We start from the raw sequence: 17213 nt of genomic DNA on the forward strand, positions 1-17213 counted from the left end.
GGATAGTCTTACGAAACAGCAATCACTGTGATAACATTAAAAATCATAATAAATATAAATTGTAAGGAATCTCCGTTGTTGAAATTGACGTTACATCTGCGGCTCATCAGCTCTCAGTAGTAATACAGAGACCATGTAAAAATTTACACGCAATGTGTTGAATATTACATAAACATAGATTTGAGTGTATCTTGTAACAACTTTGCTTAGGAACATGAGTCACAGCCACGAAAGACTTAGTAAATGCTTAAAAAAATATAGATAAATTAGAAATCTTCTTCTTCTTAGTCGAATACTTCATTGCTGAAGGTCGTGTCCTTGAAAGCCCTTCGTGGCCTTAAAAATTAGAAATATGTACCAGTAATTTAAAAGCCGTCTTAACTTTTTCCGATATTACCGAGACGTCATCAGCCGATACTGAATTACTGTGCGGTCATAGCACATGACAGTTGACGAAATTAAAGTTCCAGAAATTGAAATGACTCGCCGAGATCGATCCCGAAACTTCCGATGGCGAACCCTACTCAACAAGGCGTAACCGAACGACATTAGCATTACGAAACCCTAACAAATAAATTCACCCTAACGTGACCCTGTTAAATATTAGTGGCGAAAAGTAAATAAACGGTCACCAAAAAACTGCCCTGATTAGGTCTTTCCCCTATGTTTAGGCGGCCATTTTGTAAATTTCGAACAGCCATATTTGTTTCTGTTGATTGATTTACGTGACTTCATTTAATGCTTGATTCGGAGCTGTGTAGAGACACTCAGGCGTCAGTGCATCGTCATCGCATCCTGTTTTTTCGCATAGCTGAAGATATTATTAAAAAAAAAACGATAATCAATAGTCAATTTCGATTGTACAGACCACGGATTTTTTTTACAACAGCCTAAATACTGACGCATTTTATGTTTGTACTTCAAAAATATTATAAAAAATGCTGAATTGTAACAAAAAGAAAACCGACTTCGACACAATAAGATGAGAATATCAAAGTCGATTTCAATTACTACGGGTAAACTACCGGTCAGATCTTGATAAAATTCAAATGAGGCTAGACAAGGAACACTAACTTAACAACTTAAAAAGTAATTACCAAAATCGGTTCAACTAGAAAAAGTGCTGAGATAACAATACAATCGAATTGATAACCTCCTTTTTCTTGAAGGCGGCTAATTAGTGACAAGCTCCAAAACTGTGTTTGTGACAAGATCACGACTCATACAGGCTACCAACTTAACTAATGTTAATCAATTAACACACTCCTCTTATCGTGAATATCAAAACCCAAGACAAAGAAACTGTCAGACTTTAGGAAGTGTTGGTTCTTGCCGTATTTGAAAATTAAACACGGTAGCTAGCACAATATTTAAATTTCGACGAATTAAATCCTACTCGTCGGGGTTTACGAAAAATTTTAATTATTCGAAACGTCTGAAGCAATGAAATGTAAATAATAAGTGCGAGATTAAATCGCAAAATTAGATTTAATTATGTCTACGCCTTACGAAATCTGAAGGATTTTAATTTCATTGCTTATTTTAGTTTATAGGGTGAATGAACTTACGGCCCATCCTACTACCTACCACCATCTATCTTAAGACTTGATGTCTAAGTATCAATTTTATAACGGCTGGTCCACCCTTCGAACAGGAACGTTACTCCTTAGTGGCGGAAATAAGTTGGATACTGGTGCTGACCATCTAGGACCACAAGACACAACAACTGAAAAAAAAAACGTGAGATTGTCGATAATAACATAAGCTAAGGTTTTTTTCAGCCCACCGACGCCCACTGCTGAAAAGCCTCCCCCAAGGTTCGCCACAATAACAGGTTTTGCACAACCAGCTTTCAGATTCGGATTCCCGCGACTTTTAGCAGGTCGTCAGTACACTTCGTGGGAGGTTTACCCACGCTGCGCTTTCTGGCAAGAGAAAAATATATGACGGATTAGGGACCGCCGTGATGTTTGTAAAAAGTGTGACGTCAGCACCGCTGACGTCGCGGTCATCACTTTCTTGACGAATGACTCATGTTTGGGTTTCCGAAACAAAACTTCACGAGAACTTGACAAGAACTTCGTATATTGCACGAGAAGCATAACAACGTTACAGAGATATCCGTACAGTACAACGGCTCGGACACGAATCAATCAGTGCTAGACAGCACGGCCGTATTTATGGGGCTTCGTACCCGTGAGCGTGTTGACACGTTTTAAACACGTGAGCGTGTTTACACGTTTTTCAAACACGTGAGCGGGTTTACACGTTTCTCAAACACGTTTTAAAGTATTGAAATTACAATAAAAGGAACTGTTTAAAATCAATTTCTTATCACAGAGTAATTAGTTGATGATCAGTAGGTAAATAGTCATATTTGCGCCGACACGGCCATACTGACAGGCGGTGCGCGCTCTGCACCAGCCGCCCATGTATGGTGTATCACCAGAGAGTTCTTGGAGTCCATCTGAAACAATGGAATGTCTGTTTCTGAGATTGGTATCTGTGTACCTTTTTATGTTACTTTGAAAGTAACTTATTTTGTGTAGTTTTATATTGTGACGTACACTGTGGTACTTATGTAGTGAACGTACCCTGTGGTACTATGTAGTGGACGTACACTGTGGTACTTATGTAGTGGACGTACACTGTGGTACTTATGTAGTGGACGTACACCGTGGTACTTATGTAGTGGACGTACACCGTGGTACTTATGTAGTGGACGTACACCGTGGTACTTATGTAGTGGGCGTACACCGTGGTACTTATGTAGTGGGCGTACACCGTGGTACTTATGTAGTGGGCGTACACCGTGGTACTTATGTAGTGGGCGTACACCGTGGTACTTATGTAGTGGGCGTACACTGTGGTACTTATGTAGTGAGCGTACACTGTGGTACTTATGTAGTGAGCGTACACTGTGGTACTTATGTAGTGGGCGTACACTGTGGTACTCATGTGGTGGCGTACACTGTGGTACTCATGTGGTGGCGTACACTGTGGTACTCATGTGGTGGCGTACACTGTGGTACTCATGTGGTGGCGTACACTGTGGTACTCATGTGGTGGCGTAATTTTATTAATCAAAAATAAAAACTTATCCTTATGCCGATTGTTGATTTTGTTGTTCGACCATCCTGGTTTGTGAAGTAGATGGTAGAGGTTCATCGGCTGATGCTGGTGGTTGTCTTCTTCCGCCGATACGGTTATCTGGTCACCAGGTTGTTGCTCAGCGGAGGCGGCATGTGATCCCACTTGGGCGGTGCGCGCTCTGCACCAGCCTCGTTGATTCTCGTAGGTTTTCTTTGATGCCCATTGATCTGCAGGAATAAAAAGTTTCTCTGAGTAGCGCATCTGTTATACTTGCGTTACTTGTAACTATGTAAGTTTGAGACTATTAATGCGATTTTATTGTAGGGCTCTCGGAGGTTTTCGTAGATTTCTCGGAGGTTCTCGTAGATTTCTCGGAGGTTCTCGTAGATTTATTGAAGGTGGGATAAGAATGTGTAAGGTGTTGTTCGTTGTGTAAGGATATCATGGTCTTCAGATGAATTTTGTGGTGAAATTTTAGTAACCAAAAATAAAAACTTATCTTTTGTATTCATTCATCAGTTGATTGTTGATTCCGTCGCTCGACCATGCTGGTTTGTGAAGCAGACTGTACAGGCTTATCGGCTGATGCTGGAGGGTAGTCATTATCCGCAGATACGGTTATCTGGTCACCAGGTTGTTGCTGAGCGGAGGCCGCGTGTGATCCCGCTTCTGATGACGGATTAGGGACCGCCGTGATGTTTGTAAAAAGTGTGACGTCAGCACCGCTGACGTCGCGGTCATCACTTTCTTGACGAATGACTCATGTTTGGGTTTCCGAAACAAAACTTCACGAGAACTTGACAAGAACTTCGTATATTGCACGAGAAGCATAACAACGTTACAGAGATATCCGTACAGTACAACGGCTCGGACACGAATCAATCAGTGCTAGACAGCACGGCCGTATTTATGGGGCTTCGTACCCGTGAGCGTGTTGACACGTTTTAAACACGTGAGCGTGTTTACACGTTTTTCAAACACGTGAGCGGGTTTACACGTTTCTCAAACACGTTTTAAAGTATTGAAATTACAATAAAAGGAACTGTTTAAAATCAATTTCTTATCACAGAGTAATTAGTTGATGATCAGTAGGTAAATAGTCATATTTGCGCCGACATATAAATAAAAAAGATGTGTGGTGTCGTGGGACACCGGTTACGAACGAAGTTCCTTATTATAAAATATTAATTTTAAGTTCCATTCGAGGTATAAAGATAATAAAACTGGAGGTTTCGCAACAACCCACGGTCATTCGGTAACGTGCCAACTTATTGTGGTACACTTCATTCCCGGTTGTTTGCATAAGAGTTAGTGTATTGCGCAAACGAACGCTCTGAGATCGTGGTCAACGAATGATAAAAAAATATGTTATTTTTTGTACGTTATTACAAAGTTAAGTCGTACACTGTGTGCGTTACTAATAAAAATCTTACATTACGGACGTTTTTTCCCGATTAGGGTACCCCTCCGCATCGTTCCATAAGGAGCTTCGTTCCAAAAACATCTCTAATTTTTCAACTTACATAAAATGTCATTTAGTGAACCTCAAACATACTTCAGTATACCTAATAGGTAAAAGCAAACTACAACTTTGTATATTACTGCAATTTTGACATCTATTCAGCCATGTTGCATGTACGAACGTGCTCGATGTTCCTACATCGTCTCTGAAAACAAATTAGATCCTCTCTTATTTGAACCCTTAGTCTGTCGACGTCAGCGTAATTTCTCGGAAACATTCCAAGCCGTACAAAGTCACTCTCTAAATTCTCTAAGCTAGTTTCAAATGCTTCTCTTTCATCCGTTATTAGGAAGCCCGAGATATTTCACATATAAACAAACATTCAGATTCTTTTTCTGAATGTTTTCCTATTTGTTATTACAGAAAAGGTTCAACTCAAAGATGAAAACTTCGAGAAATTTCACTTCAAAACGTTTCACAAATCCCTCGCAAACTCGTCTCGTTGTTTGACGCACATGTCGAAAATGATTAAATTCTTGAGGATTTAAGAATGGATTGATCATCACATATTTTTAACTTTTGTCGAACATGCTTATTTAAATATTAAATAAGATTCACTTGGATCTACATGAGTTTTCCAATTGATCAATTTCATCAAACACGTTGCTTTGAGCTACAAAGTATAACTGGGTATTGTTCTCGTAAAATATAATACAATAAATAAAACACGTACTCATTGAATATTCAAACAATTTTATTTTCAATGTCGTGTCGCTATTGTCTTATTATGGCTAGACAATATTTCGTTTTACTGAATTCAAAACTTCATGAAATCACGCGTTCCAAGATATTTATGCATAAGTATAACTGCTTACCGAATGTCATGTAGATTTTCTTGAATACCTGTCTTAGATAACAATAGTTAACACTTCACACCTATTACGCTACACCCAGCTCCTATTCAACGGCAAACGCCACACACAATGGTATCAACATAAATGTCAATATGGCGGCTTTTTTTTTTTTGAAAAATCGAACCAACTTTATTCTTTTCGTTTATGTGTGATGCGTTGGCCTCGGAATTAGGCGGTCGGTCCTGTTATTTGAAGGTGCAATATTCTTTGTTATCTGTGTGCATTCAAGAGGTGACAAAGTGGGAACGCCCTCCGTTTGTGTGTGGTATGCTTGGGTGGCTCAAGGAAATCTTAAATTATTGTAGAATTGAGGAATTGTCATCTAAGTATCGCAAATTTATCGTAAATTTGTTGCATTAGCCGGTTAATTTAATTTTTACTAAGTCAACAAACAATAGAAATTAAAATGATCAAGTACCTACATAAATGTTCATAGCACCAACGTGCAATGTTAGGACATTTTGTAAAATGCATTGTTTGAATAAGACTCAAAATGTAAGTTTCATCGTGATTTTTTATATAGAGAGAATGATTGATCACAAAAATTACAAAGATCTAAACTTCTAAGAACTCTCGTTAGACATTTTCATATCGTTCATTATCATCAATCTTTGTAGCGTAGACATATAATACCTTTTATAGGATTTGATCAATATTTATATTATGATAATCGAATTTTGGTGTACTTCTTCTAAGTAAATTAAAAACGGACAAGGACCTGTTGGACAACGTATGATAAGTGAGAGCCGTATTCACTAATTACTTCGTTTAAAAACATAGTAAAAAATTTTTTTAATAATAAAATTGTAATCGCACATTGCATCTCAATTTTCTGCGTGATTGTTGAAAAGCTACGCGTACACCGTAACTTTATTTCTGAAGTTATTGTAAGGGTGTGGACTTTTTTTTTTTTTTTCCACAGGAGAAAATCGCCGGATCCCCACCCGCGCGGCAGGTGGGGTATGTGGGAGTTGAACCTCACTAAAAACTCCTGCCGCTCACAACCGGCGCCCTACCTCGGAGCGGGCCGGAGCCCAGTCGGGGCTATTGAAACGGCGGGACAGGGTTGACGCAGAGCACATTACATCCATCCCACCGTCCCACGGACGCCGGACCGGTGGCCGCCAGCGACACGACCACCGGTTCCCTCGTTCAGCGGGCCGAGAGCCCGCTTTGATGGCGCCGCGTTACACCTTCCCCCAGAGCGGTCGGGGGAACGCGGTCTACCATCACCCAGCTTCCTATTGCGGGTGAGCGTGCAAAGCACGCCACCCCACGTCTGGGTCTCTCCCCGCACACAACGGGTGGGACCCCTTGCTCTTAGGGGGCCAGGTCACGGATACGACCCCGGTCCCGACCCCCTGCTCGGCGGCGGCGGGTTTCTGCGTAGTGAGGAGAGCTTTCCCTCACTCGCCCCGCCGCCTCCTTCTGCGAGATGGTGCACTCGCAGAAGTCGAGCATAGCCTTCCATGACTCATCGCTGCCAAGCATCGACGCCACGACGCCAGGCAGCGACAAGTCAGGTCCTATCTTTGCGACCAGGACACGGCGCTGCACCTTCCACGCGGGGCAGACAGCGAGCGTATGCTCCGCCGTGTCCAGGTCGTGTCCACAATGGTGACACCTCGTCGTCGGCTCAGCCCCTATCCGGCGCAGGTACTTCCCGAAGCAAGGGTGTGGACTTTAGGGGGGGGATTTCGAGCCGCTAAATCTGCACGCCATGTGGTGACGCGGACGGCATGACAGCTTGGGGCTCACTCGCATGATGTTGGGTGACCCATACGGGTCTTCGAAGCCGGCTTCAATGGAAGACGAACAGACTCGTGCTGCTGGTGAAGGAGAGGCGTCCCGCGGATTTGGCCGCAGGGTACTAAACGCGTTCACGTCGGGTGGGGCCGGAATGTGTCAACGGATCAATTCCGATTCAGGGGACCGCTCAAGCATCGACGCGATGATCCCCATGCTCGCTCTCTCTGATGAGGCTGTGTTGGCAGGGAAGCTGGAGTATCTCGGCTTCCCCGCGTATATATGACGGCTGAAGGGTCCTACCTCGAGCACAGATCTGATGTGTGCACCGGGCATCGTGGGACGGTGCTCCGTGACCCCATCGAGCGCGGTATATTATACATAGGTATGCGGTAATATACATGCGGTAAACATAGGCACGATGGTCTTACCCCGTCCACGCCTAGCTGGAATGGCCCCTTAGGCTACCAGCGAATAGGTAAGAGAAAAAAGGTCGTACATGCAACAATACAACTTCCAATAGACAAATTCAGTTAAATAACGAACAGAGAACATCACGAAATTTTAAAGCTCCTATATTGTTTCTGCTCGGCTACGGAACCAAAAAATCTAAATCTGTTTAATTGTTTCATCGTTTATCCAATTAAGTTCAAGCTTTGTTCGAACAGTTGTTGTTGGAACTTCAAGATTTTTCTTTCTAGAACAGTACCATCAACACACGACGCGGCTACAGTGCCCTGCGGACTTGAAGTTAATCACAATAAAGCTAATCACTAACAACTAACAATTAATTTAGGTAATTTTTAACAAATAATAAAATTCAAGAAACGCTATCTTCGATCTTCTTGCTTACCTATTTACGTTTACACATACCTATATATATGTACAAGTCGTTGTGGCCTAACGGATAAGACGTCCGGTGCATTCGTGTTGAAGCGATGCACCGGTGTTCGAATCCCGCAGGCGGGTACCAATTTTTCTAATGAAATACGTATTCAACAAATGTTCACGATTGACTTCCACGGTGAAGGAATAACATCGTGTAATAAAAATCAAACCCGCAAAATTATAATTTGCGTAATCACTGGTGGTAGGACCTCTTGGGAGTCCGCACGTGTAGGTACCACCACCCCGCCTATTTCCGCCGTGAAGCAGTAATGCGTTTCGGTTCGAAGGGTGCGGTAGCCGTTGTAACTATACCTGGGATCTTAGAACTTATATCTCGAGGTGGGTGGCGCATTTACGTTGTAGATGTCTATGGGCTCCAGTAACCACTTAACACCAGGTGGGCTGTGAGCTCGTCCATCCATCTAAGCAATAAAAAAAAAAAAAAAAAAAAAAACATGAAATTAGTAGATACACAATTGAAACGGGAAGTGATCAATAACAGATCTCAAAATCTTTCACCGAGTCGATGAAAGGCCCGCCACCCACCGGCAGCATTATAGTTTGGTTTCCAACAATGTATCTTACTAAAAACGTGGTGCTAGGACGAGACAAAGGTATCGCCGGGAGCCATGTATTCTCATCTCTATAGTCTTGTTTGTGGTTTTCGATTCAACAGGGCTCTGGCTACCGAACAGTAGTGTTCTGCCTTTGTTTTAAAGCAACGTGAGGTCCAAATTGTGTGGTTGGACATACAGCAAAGAAACAATCACTTTCCGTAACAAATTGAAATGTCTCTTAGGCTCCTCGTCGGATTACAAGTTCTGGGAAGGGAACAATTCTGCAACTACCAAAGTTCATTTAACTCATTAATAACAGATTTCGAGTTGAGTTTGAAACTTGTACTGGAAATTCTGAAACCAAGCTGTGTCGTAAAATTTAAATTTGTCGCTTTAACCAAGTATTATGTTTCTCAAGTTCCAAATTATTGTTCGAATCGATGATACAAATATATTTCTGTGGCGCTAATTGAAATTAGTTTTGAAATTAGTAGAAAATTAATCGTCTAATTTGAAATTTAAATTTGAATTTAAAACAAAACCTCGTACTAAGGGTGTCGGTCAAAATTGGATATTTATGATATATTTATTTTTTGGGCAGGATGAAACCGCCGGACTTCCGCCTTCCACTGGGGATGAAGGGCGGGGCGTGTCAGAGTCGAACTGACTAAAACCTCCCGTCGCTCAACAACCAACGTCCAAACCTCGCATGAGACAGAACTCATGAAAAAGGCATTGACTTCGACTTCGGATCGAATCTGTTTTTCTTTTGTTTTGAATTTTTTTTTATTACTTTTGTACATGTACTATATGTCCCACCTGAGTGGTCACCGCGCTTATTGATATCAGTAAAGCTAAGGGCACAGACCAAACGCTATTAACCAAACCAGGCTGGCATCATTATACAAACGAAGCGAACACGATTAGATGTACTTCACCATTCATACTTTAATTGACGACAGTAAATAAAAAATTAACAAAAACAAAACACATATTGATTATTCCGTTTCTAGGAACTATTTACGTTTGCACTCTTTCGCAAACTAAGGCCTCTAAGCTAATAAAGGTGAATAAAACACTCACAAGAGGTCCTACTGGTGGGTGGTAGGACCTCTTGTGAGTCCGCGCGAGTAGGTACCACCGCCCTACCTATTTCTGCCGTGAAGCAGTAATGCGTTTCGGTCTGAAGGGTAGGGCAGCCGTTGTAACTATACTGAGATCTTAGAACTTATATCTCGAGGTGGGTGGCGCATTTACGTTGTGGATGTCTATGGGCTCCAGTAACCACTTAAAACCAGGTGGGCTGTGAACTCGTCCACCCAACTAAACAATAAAAAAAAAAAAACTTGCAGAACATGACCGCGGTTTACGGACCTTTATTGTGTTTCACCCTTTATTGGTGGATTCGTTTTATAGAAACTGTGCCGATATTGGAATAGTATAAAAGTTTATCGGCAGAATGTTATGGGTTTTAGTAAAATAAAAATCCGCGTTTATAACGTTAGCTTTGTTTCAACTTTAAATATTCGTTGTGAAGCGTTTAAAAGCAATACAGTTTTATTGTGATAAAGACAGAAAATGATGAGAGCCTTCCATTTAATTGGAAAATAGAGGAAATGTGCGACTCCAATTACCGAGAACCACGGAACAGATAAATAAGGTATCTACCTTATTTATCTATTCCGTGCCGAGAACCAACACCTCAAGCCTTATTTTCGCAAACACCTAGGTCTCCCCTATTCACCAATTCATCTTTTATTTTTTATTGCTTAGATGAGTCCGAATTGAGGGCAAGCGCGCTAGAGCGCCAGTTAGATGGGCGGACCAACTCAAGGAGGTGACTGGAGGCCAGATACAGGCAGCGGATCCTCAGCATTGAGGGAACGACCAGAAAGAAGATGAGTGGACGAGCTCACAGCCCGCCGGGTGTTAAGTGGTTACTGGAGCCCATACATGTCTAAAACGCAAATGCCGCCACCCACCTTGAGATATGAGCTCTAAGGTCTCAGTATAGTTACAACGGCTGCCCCACCCTTCAAACCGAAGCGCATTACTGCTTCACGGCAGAAATAGGCAGAATAGGCAAAAAACCTTATAATGACGTGTGGTGTTCCCACATCGCTTGTTGTCCTTTAGCGCAACATAGCGTCACAAAGCGACAATGCGTGAACACTGATGGTCAAACAACAGCTTTTAGATCCACCCCCGATTACTCTCTTTAGACAACCCCTACCCTGGGCTATGAAGGTCAAGTACCTGGGCGTTACCCTGGATGCATCGATGACATTCCGCCCGCATATAAAATCAGGCTGTGACCGTGCCGCGTTTATTCTCGGTAGACTCTACCCCATAATCTGTAAGCGGAGTAAAATGTCTCTTCGGAACAAAGTTACACTTTACAAAACTGGCATAAGGCCCGTCATGACTTACGCGAGTGTGGTGTTCGCTCACGTGGCCCGCACACATATAGACACCCTCCAATCCCTACAATCCCGCTTTTGCAGGTAAGCTGCCGGTCGGGGCTCCGTGGTTCGTGAGGAACGTTGACCTACACGACGACCTGGGCCTCGAATCAATTCGGAAATACATGAAGTGAGCGTCGGAACGGTACTTCGATAAGGCTATGCGTCATGATAATCGCCTTATCGTTACCGCCGCTGACTACTCCCCGAATCCTGATCATGCAAGAGCCAGTCACCGTCGACGCCCTAGACACGTCCTTACGGATCCATCAGATCCAATAACCTTTGCATTAGACGCCTTCAGCTCTAATACTAGGAGCAGGCTTAGGGACCCCAGTAACCGTACTCATCGAACTCGTCAAAGAGGTCGACGTGCAACCTAACCCATGCATCAGCCCGCTGAGTTTCTCGCCGGATCTTCTCAGCGGGTCGCGATTCCGATCCGGTAGTAAATTCATTCGCGAAGCAATTGCTCTTGAGCTGTTAGGTCTCCTTCGGAGGCGCTCGGGCAGTTGTTAGCAAATCCCACCCCTCCTGGCTGAGCCTTTGCTCGCCCACCTGTCCTGGTGAAACTGGAAAGGCTTTCGGGCCACCAGTAAACTTTCAATCATAAAAAACAGTTTTTAGTTATTTATTGCGTACATAGGTTAACGAGCTCACGGATCCCCTAGTGTTATGTGGTTACCGCAACTCGTAATAATCGCTACATGAATTCTGCTCACCTCACTCACCTTGAGACTGAGGTCGAAATGAGGACTATTCTACGTCAAAAATTTATCGCTAAAAAAATGATCGTAAGATTGAACTAAAAAATTGTAACTAATTCACTATAATAATATAAACGCAGAGATATTTCTCTACAGCACAAAAGCAATTATCACAAATTAAACATTCCGATTTGAGCAACCGACGCGCGTGGACGTGCTCATTGTTTTGTCGGAAGTGACTACCGGTGATAATAGATCATTGTTCGTGGCACATCTGTGGCCCAAGTGTTTCTCGGAATTTGTACCTGCGCCTAATTGCAAGGCATTGCCGCCCGGGAACTGTGCAGTGGTTCTATTCACTCTAATTCTATTCTATTTATTCTATTCACTAAAATTTCTAAAACTCCTAGAATCGCTTCGGCCAATTTAGTGTTACCGACGCAGGGGCCTCGCCGCAAGGCGAGCGCGTGTTTAAGTCCCGGGGCCGCCCCCCCCAGGCGAAAATCACGTAAAGATGGAGGAAAAACTTTTCATCGACTTCATTCGGGAAAAATACCCGTCAATCGCGCCCGAATTCGAAGCCTATAGGGCCTCATTTGGTAACTATTCTCCCCCCGCATCTCTCGCCGCCGTCCCCAAACATGCCTCGCAGGCATGCCTCGCGTGCCCCGCCGCCGGTCCGTGTTCAAGCGCACGTACGCACGCCGCCGCCGTAGCGTCTAACGCCCCCGCCCCCGCTACCCCCGCGCCCGCGTCAATCACGTCAGTTTCGTCCGTCGCGACCTCAATAGCGTCTAGTTCAGGCTCCGATACCGAATCGGAGATGGACTTCGAGTCCGCGACTAGCCCTCAACCCGGAACCTCGGATGGGTTCCAAACTGTAACGCGCGGTAAAAAGCGTACTCGCGTCGTGGAGTCCCGGAGCTCCATGACGAAGCAAACCAAGTCCGCGACCGCCTCCCGACCGCAGGTAGTCGTGACGCCGGAGTCGGACTCCGCCCGCCGCGTAACCCCACCGCCGCGCCCAAAAACCGCGCCCGCGCCTAAAACAGTTGTCCCGCCCCCGTTGATACTCCAGGAGAAGTCAGCGTGGAATCGCGTATCCCAGGCCCTTCAGGCCAACAAAATTAATTATACCCATGCGCGTAACGTCGCGCATGGGATTCAGATTAAGGTCGCAACGCCGGGCGACCATAGGGCCCTCTCTGCTTACCTCCGAAAGGAGAACATAGGTTATCACACCTATGCTCTTCAGGAGGACCGCGAACTCCGCGTAGTGATACGCGGAGTCCCCAAGGAACTCCACATAGACTACGTAAAGGAGGATCTGATCGGTCAGTCCCTCCCAATAATTAGTGTGCACCGGATGCACAGCGGACGCGGCAGACAGCCGTACAATATGATTCTCGTCGCGCTAGAATCAACCCCGGAGGCAAAGAAAAGAATCTCATGTCTCAAAACGATATGCGGCCTCTCCGGGGTCACCATCGAAGCCCCCCATAAACGTGGTACTCCCGGGCAGTGCCACAGGTGCCAGCTCTATGGCCACTCAGCGCGTAATTGCCACGCGCGCCCCCGCTGCGTGAAATGCCTCGGCGATCACGCAACCACAGAATGTTCGCGTGTTAGGGAAACCGCGACGGAACCCCCAAGCTGTGTCCTATGCCTTAAGCAAGGGCACCCGGCAAACTACCGCGGATGTCCTAGGGCTCCGCGTAAACGCCCGAACCACCCAGCCCCCCGAACCGTCGACCCAAAGACTTCGGCGCCTTCAGTGCCGAAACCAGCCTTCGTACCGGCTGCGGTTCCCACCGTCTCGGCGTGGAAAAAACCGCTGCCGTATACGAAGGAGGGAACACAAAACGTACCCCAGCTCCCGCCTGCGACACGTCACGCGCCTCAGCCCCTGCTCGCACCTCGCCCCGCGCCCGCGTACCGCCCCCCGCAACCCTCAGTCGTCAACGACTTCGCGCTCGTGCGCGACTTCGTCACCGCGGTAAACTTTGACCGTCTGCGATCGTTCGCAGATGCTATCCGTAGGTCGGTAACCCCCGAACAGCGGCTCGCGGCCGCTTTCGATCACATGGACGTCTACGAGTCCGTGTCTCGCACGTTATAAAGATTCTTTACCGGTATTCAATGGCGCAAAAAGGTAGAGAAAAACCGTATTCCCTTACGTTAGCATTCTACAATGCTAACGGACTCGCGCGGCAACGCGATCAAATTTTCGAATTCCTCCGCGACAATCTTGTAGATATTTTGTTAGTGCAGGAGACCTGTCTGAAGCCCTCGCGTCGTGACCCGAAAGTCGCGAATTACGTCATGGTTAGGAATGACAGACTCACCGCCTCCAAAGGCGGGACTGCCATTTACTATAGGCGGGCCCTGCACGTTGTCCCTCTCGATACTCCCTCGCTCTTACATATCGAGGCGTCAGTGTGCCGTATCTCGCTGACGGGACACCAGCCGATCGTCATCGCATCCGTTTATCTCCCCCCGGACAAGCCCCTCCTGAGCAGTGACATCGAGTCACTGTTCGGCATGGGAGACTCCGTCATCCTGGCAGGCGATTTAAATTGCCACCACACTAGGTGGAACTGCCATCGTACGAACGTTAACGGTAGGCGTCTCGACGCGTTTATAGACGACCTCACTTTTGAAGTAGTCGGTCCCCCAACTCCAACATGTTATCCGTATAACATCGCGCTCCGTCCGAGCACTATAGACCTGGCATTGCTTAGGAACGTAACTCTGCGCTTACGTTCCATCGAAGCACTGTCAGAGCTCGACTCAGATCACCGACCTGTTCTTATGCAGCTCGGTCGCCCTCACAACCCAGTCACTGTTACGAGGACCATGGTGGATTGGAATAAGCTGGGCACGTGCCTAGCCGAAGCCGCTCCGCCAATCCTCCCTTACGGCCCGGATTCGAATCTATCCCCCGAGGACACCGTCGAATCCATAAACATCATTACCGATCACATCTCTTCCGCGATCATTAGATCTTCAAAAGAAGTCGATGTGGAGGACAGCTTCCACCGCATCAGACTATCCTCCGAACTTAGGAATCTCTTAAGAGTTAGGAACGCGGCAATCCGGGCCTACGATCGGCTTCCCACGCATTCAAACCGGATTCGGATGCGTCGTCTACAACGCGAAGTCCACTCCCGCCTAAGCGACGCGCGTAACGATAATTGGCATAGTTATTTAGAACAACTCGCGCCCTCCCACCAAGCATACTGGCGACTAGCTAGGACTCTCAAATCCGAAACTACCGCTACTATGCCTCCCCTCGTACGCCCTTCAGGCCAACCACCGGCATTCGATGACGATGACAAGGCTGAGCTGCTGGCCGATGCACTGCAAGAGCAGTGCACCACCAGCACTCAACACGCGGACCCCGAACACACCGAGTTAGTCGACAGGGAGGTCGAGCGCAGAGCTTCCCTGCCGCCCTCTGACGCGTTACCCCCCATTACCACTGACGAAGTTAGAGACGCGATCCACAATCTCCAACCTAGGAAGGCATCCGGCTCCGACGGCATCCGCAACCGCGCGCTAAAACTCTTGCCAGTCCAACTGATAGCAATGTTGGTTACAATTTTAAATGCCGCTATGACGCACTGCATCTTTCCCGCGGTGTGGAAAGAAGCGGACGTTATCGGTATACATAAGCCGGGCAAACCGACAAACGAAACATCTAGTTACCGTCCGATTAGTCTCCTCCCGACGATAGGAAAAATTTACGAACGGCTCCTTAGGAAACGCCTCTGGGATTTTGTTACCGCGAACAAAATTCTCATAGACGAACAGTTCGGATTCCGCTCTAAACACTCGTGCGTACAACAAGTGCACCGCCTCACGGAGCACATCCTGATAGGACTAAATAGGCGTAAACAAATCCCGACCGGCGCCCTCTTCTTCGACATCGCGAAGGCGTTCGACAAAGTCTGGCACAACGGTTTAATTTACAAACTGTACAACATGGGAGTGCCAGACAGACTCGTGCTCATCATACGAGACTTCTTGTCGAACCGTTCGTTTCGATATCGAGTAGAGGGAACTCGTTCTCGTCCCCGTCAACTGACTGCCGGAGTCCCGCAAGGCTCCGCGCTCTCCCCGTTATTATTTAGTTTGTATATCAATGATATACCCCGGTCTCCGGAGACCCATCTAGCGCTCTTCGCCGATGACACGGCTATCTACTACTCGTGTAGGAAGATGTCGCTGCTTCATCGGCGACTCCAGATCGCAGTAGCCACCATGGGACAGTGGTTCCGGAAGTGGCGAATTGACATCAACCCCACGAAAAGCGCAGCGGTGCTCTTCAAAAGGGGTCGCCCTCCGAACATCACTTCGAGCATCCCACTCCGTAGTAGGCGCGCAAACACCTCCGCCGTTAGTCCCATCACTCTCTTTGGCCAGCCCATACCGTGGGTCTCGAAGGTCAAATATCTAGGCGTCACCCTCGACAGAGGGATGACATTCCGTCCCCATATAAAAACGGTACGCGACCGCGCCGCGTTTATTCTAGGACGACTCTATCCAATGCTTTGTAGTCGAAGCAAACTGTCCCTCCGCAATAAGGTAACTCTCTACAAAACTTGTATACGCCCCGTCATGACGTATGCAAGCGTAGTGTTCGCTCACGCAGCCCGCACCCACTTGAAATCCCTTCAGGTTATTCAATCAAAATTCTGCAGGATAGCCGTCGGAGCGCCATGGTTCCTTAGGAATGTGGATCTCCACGATGACCTGGAGCTCGACTCATTTAGTAAGTATCTACAGTCGGCATCGCTGCGCCATTTTGAGAAGGCGGCACGACATGAGAACCCTCTCATCGTAGCCGCTGGAAATTACATACCCGACCCAGTAGACCGAATGGTAAACCGTCGACGTCGCCCAAAGCACGTCATTACGGATCCTCCTGATCCATTAACGGTGCTCTTAGGCACCACAAGCACCGGTCACCGTCCTCGTCGAACCCGTCGCTTGCGACGAAGGGCTCGACGAGCGAACTAACCCATAGACACAGCCCACTGAGTTTCTCGCCGGATCTTCTCAGTGGGTCGCGTTTCCGATCCGGTGGTAGATTCTGCGAAGCACTGCTCTTGCTAGGGTCAGTGTTAGCAACTCTCCGGTTGAGCCCCGCGAGCTCACCTACAAACGTTAGGGTGAAGCTGAAATAGCCTCTCAAGGCTATCAGCATAGGTAGGAAAAAAAAAAAAAAAAAAAAAAAAACAAATTAAAAACTCAAACGATTTTAATACTTTTCTGTATACATTTTGTCATCATTCCGGGAACACGGTAAACGGTTGTAAATCTATTTAATTGCCCGTATTTTTTTTCCAAAAGCTTTACTCAACATTTTAGGGTACTGCCAC

The sequence above is a fragment of the Bombyx mandarina genome, chromosome 03, assembly GCF_030267445.1.
Source record: "Bombyx mandarina strain Sakado chromosome 03, ASM3026744v2".
Classification (NCBI taxonomy): domain Eukaryota; kingdom Metazoa; phylum Arthropoda; class Insecta; order Lepidoptera; family Bombycidae; genus Bombyx; species Bombyx mandarina.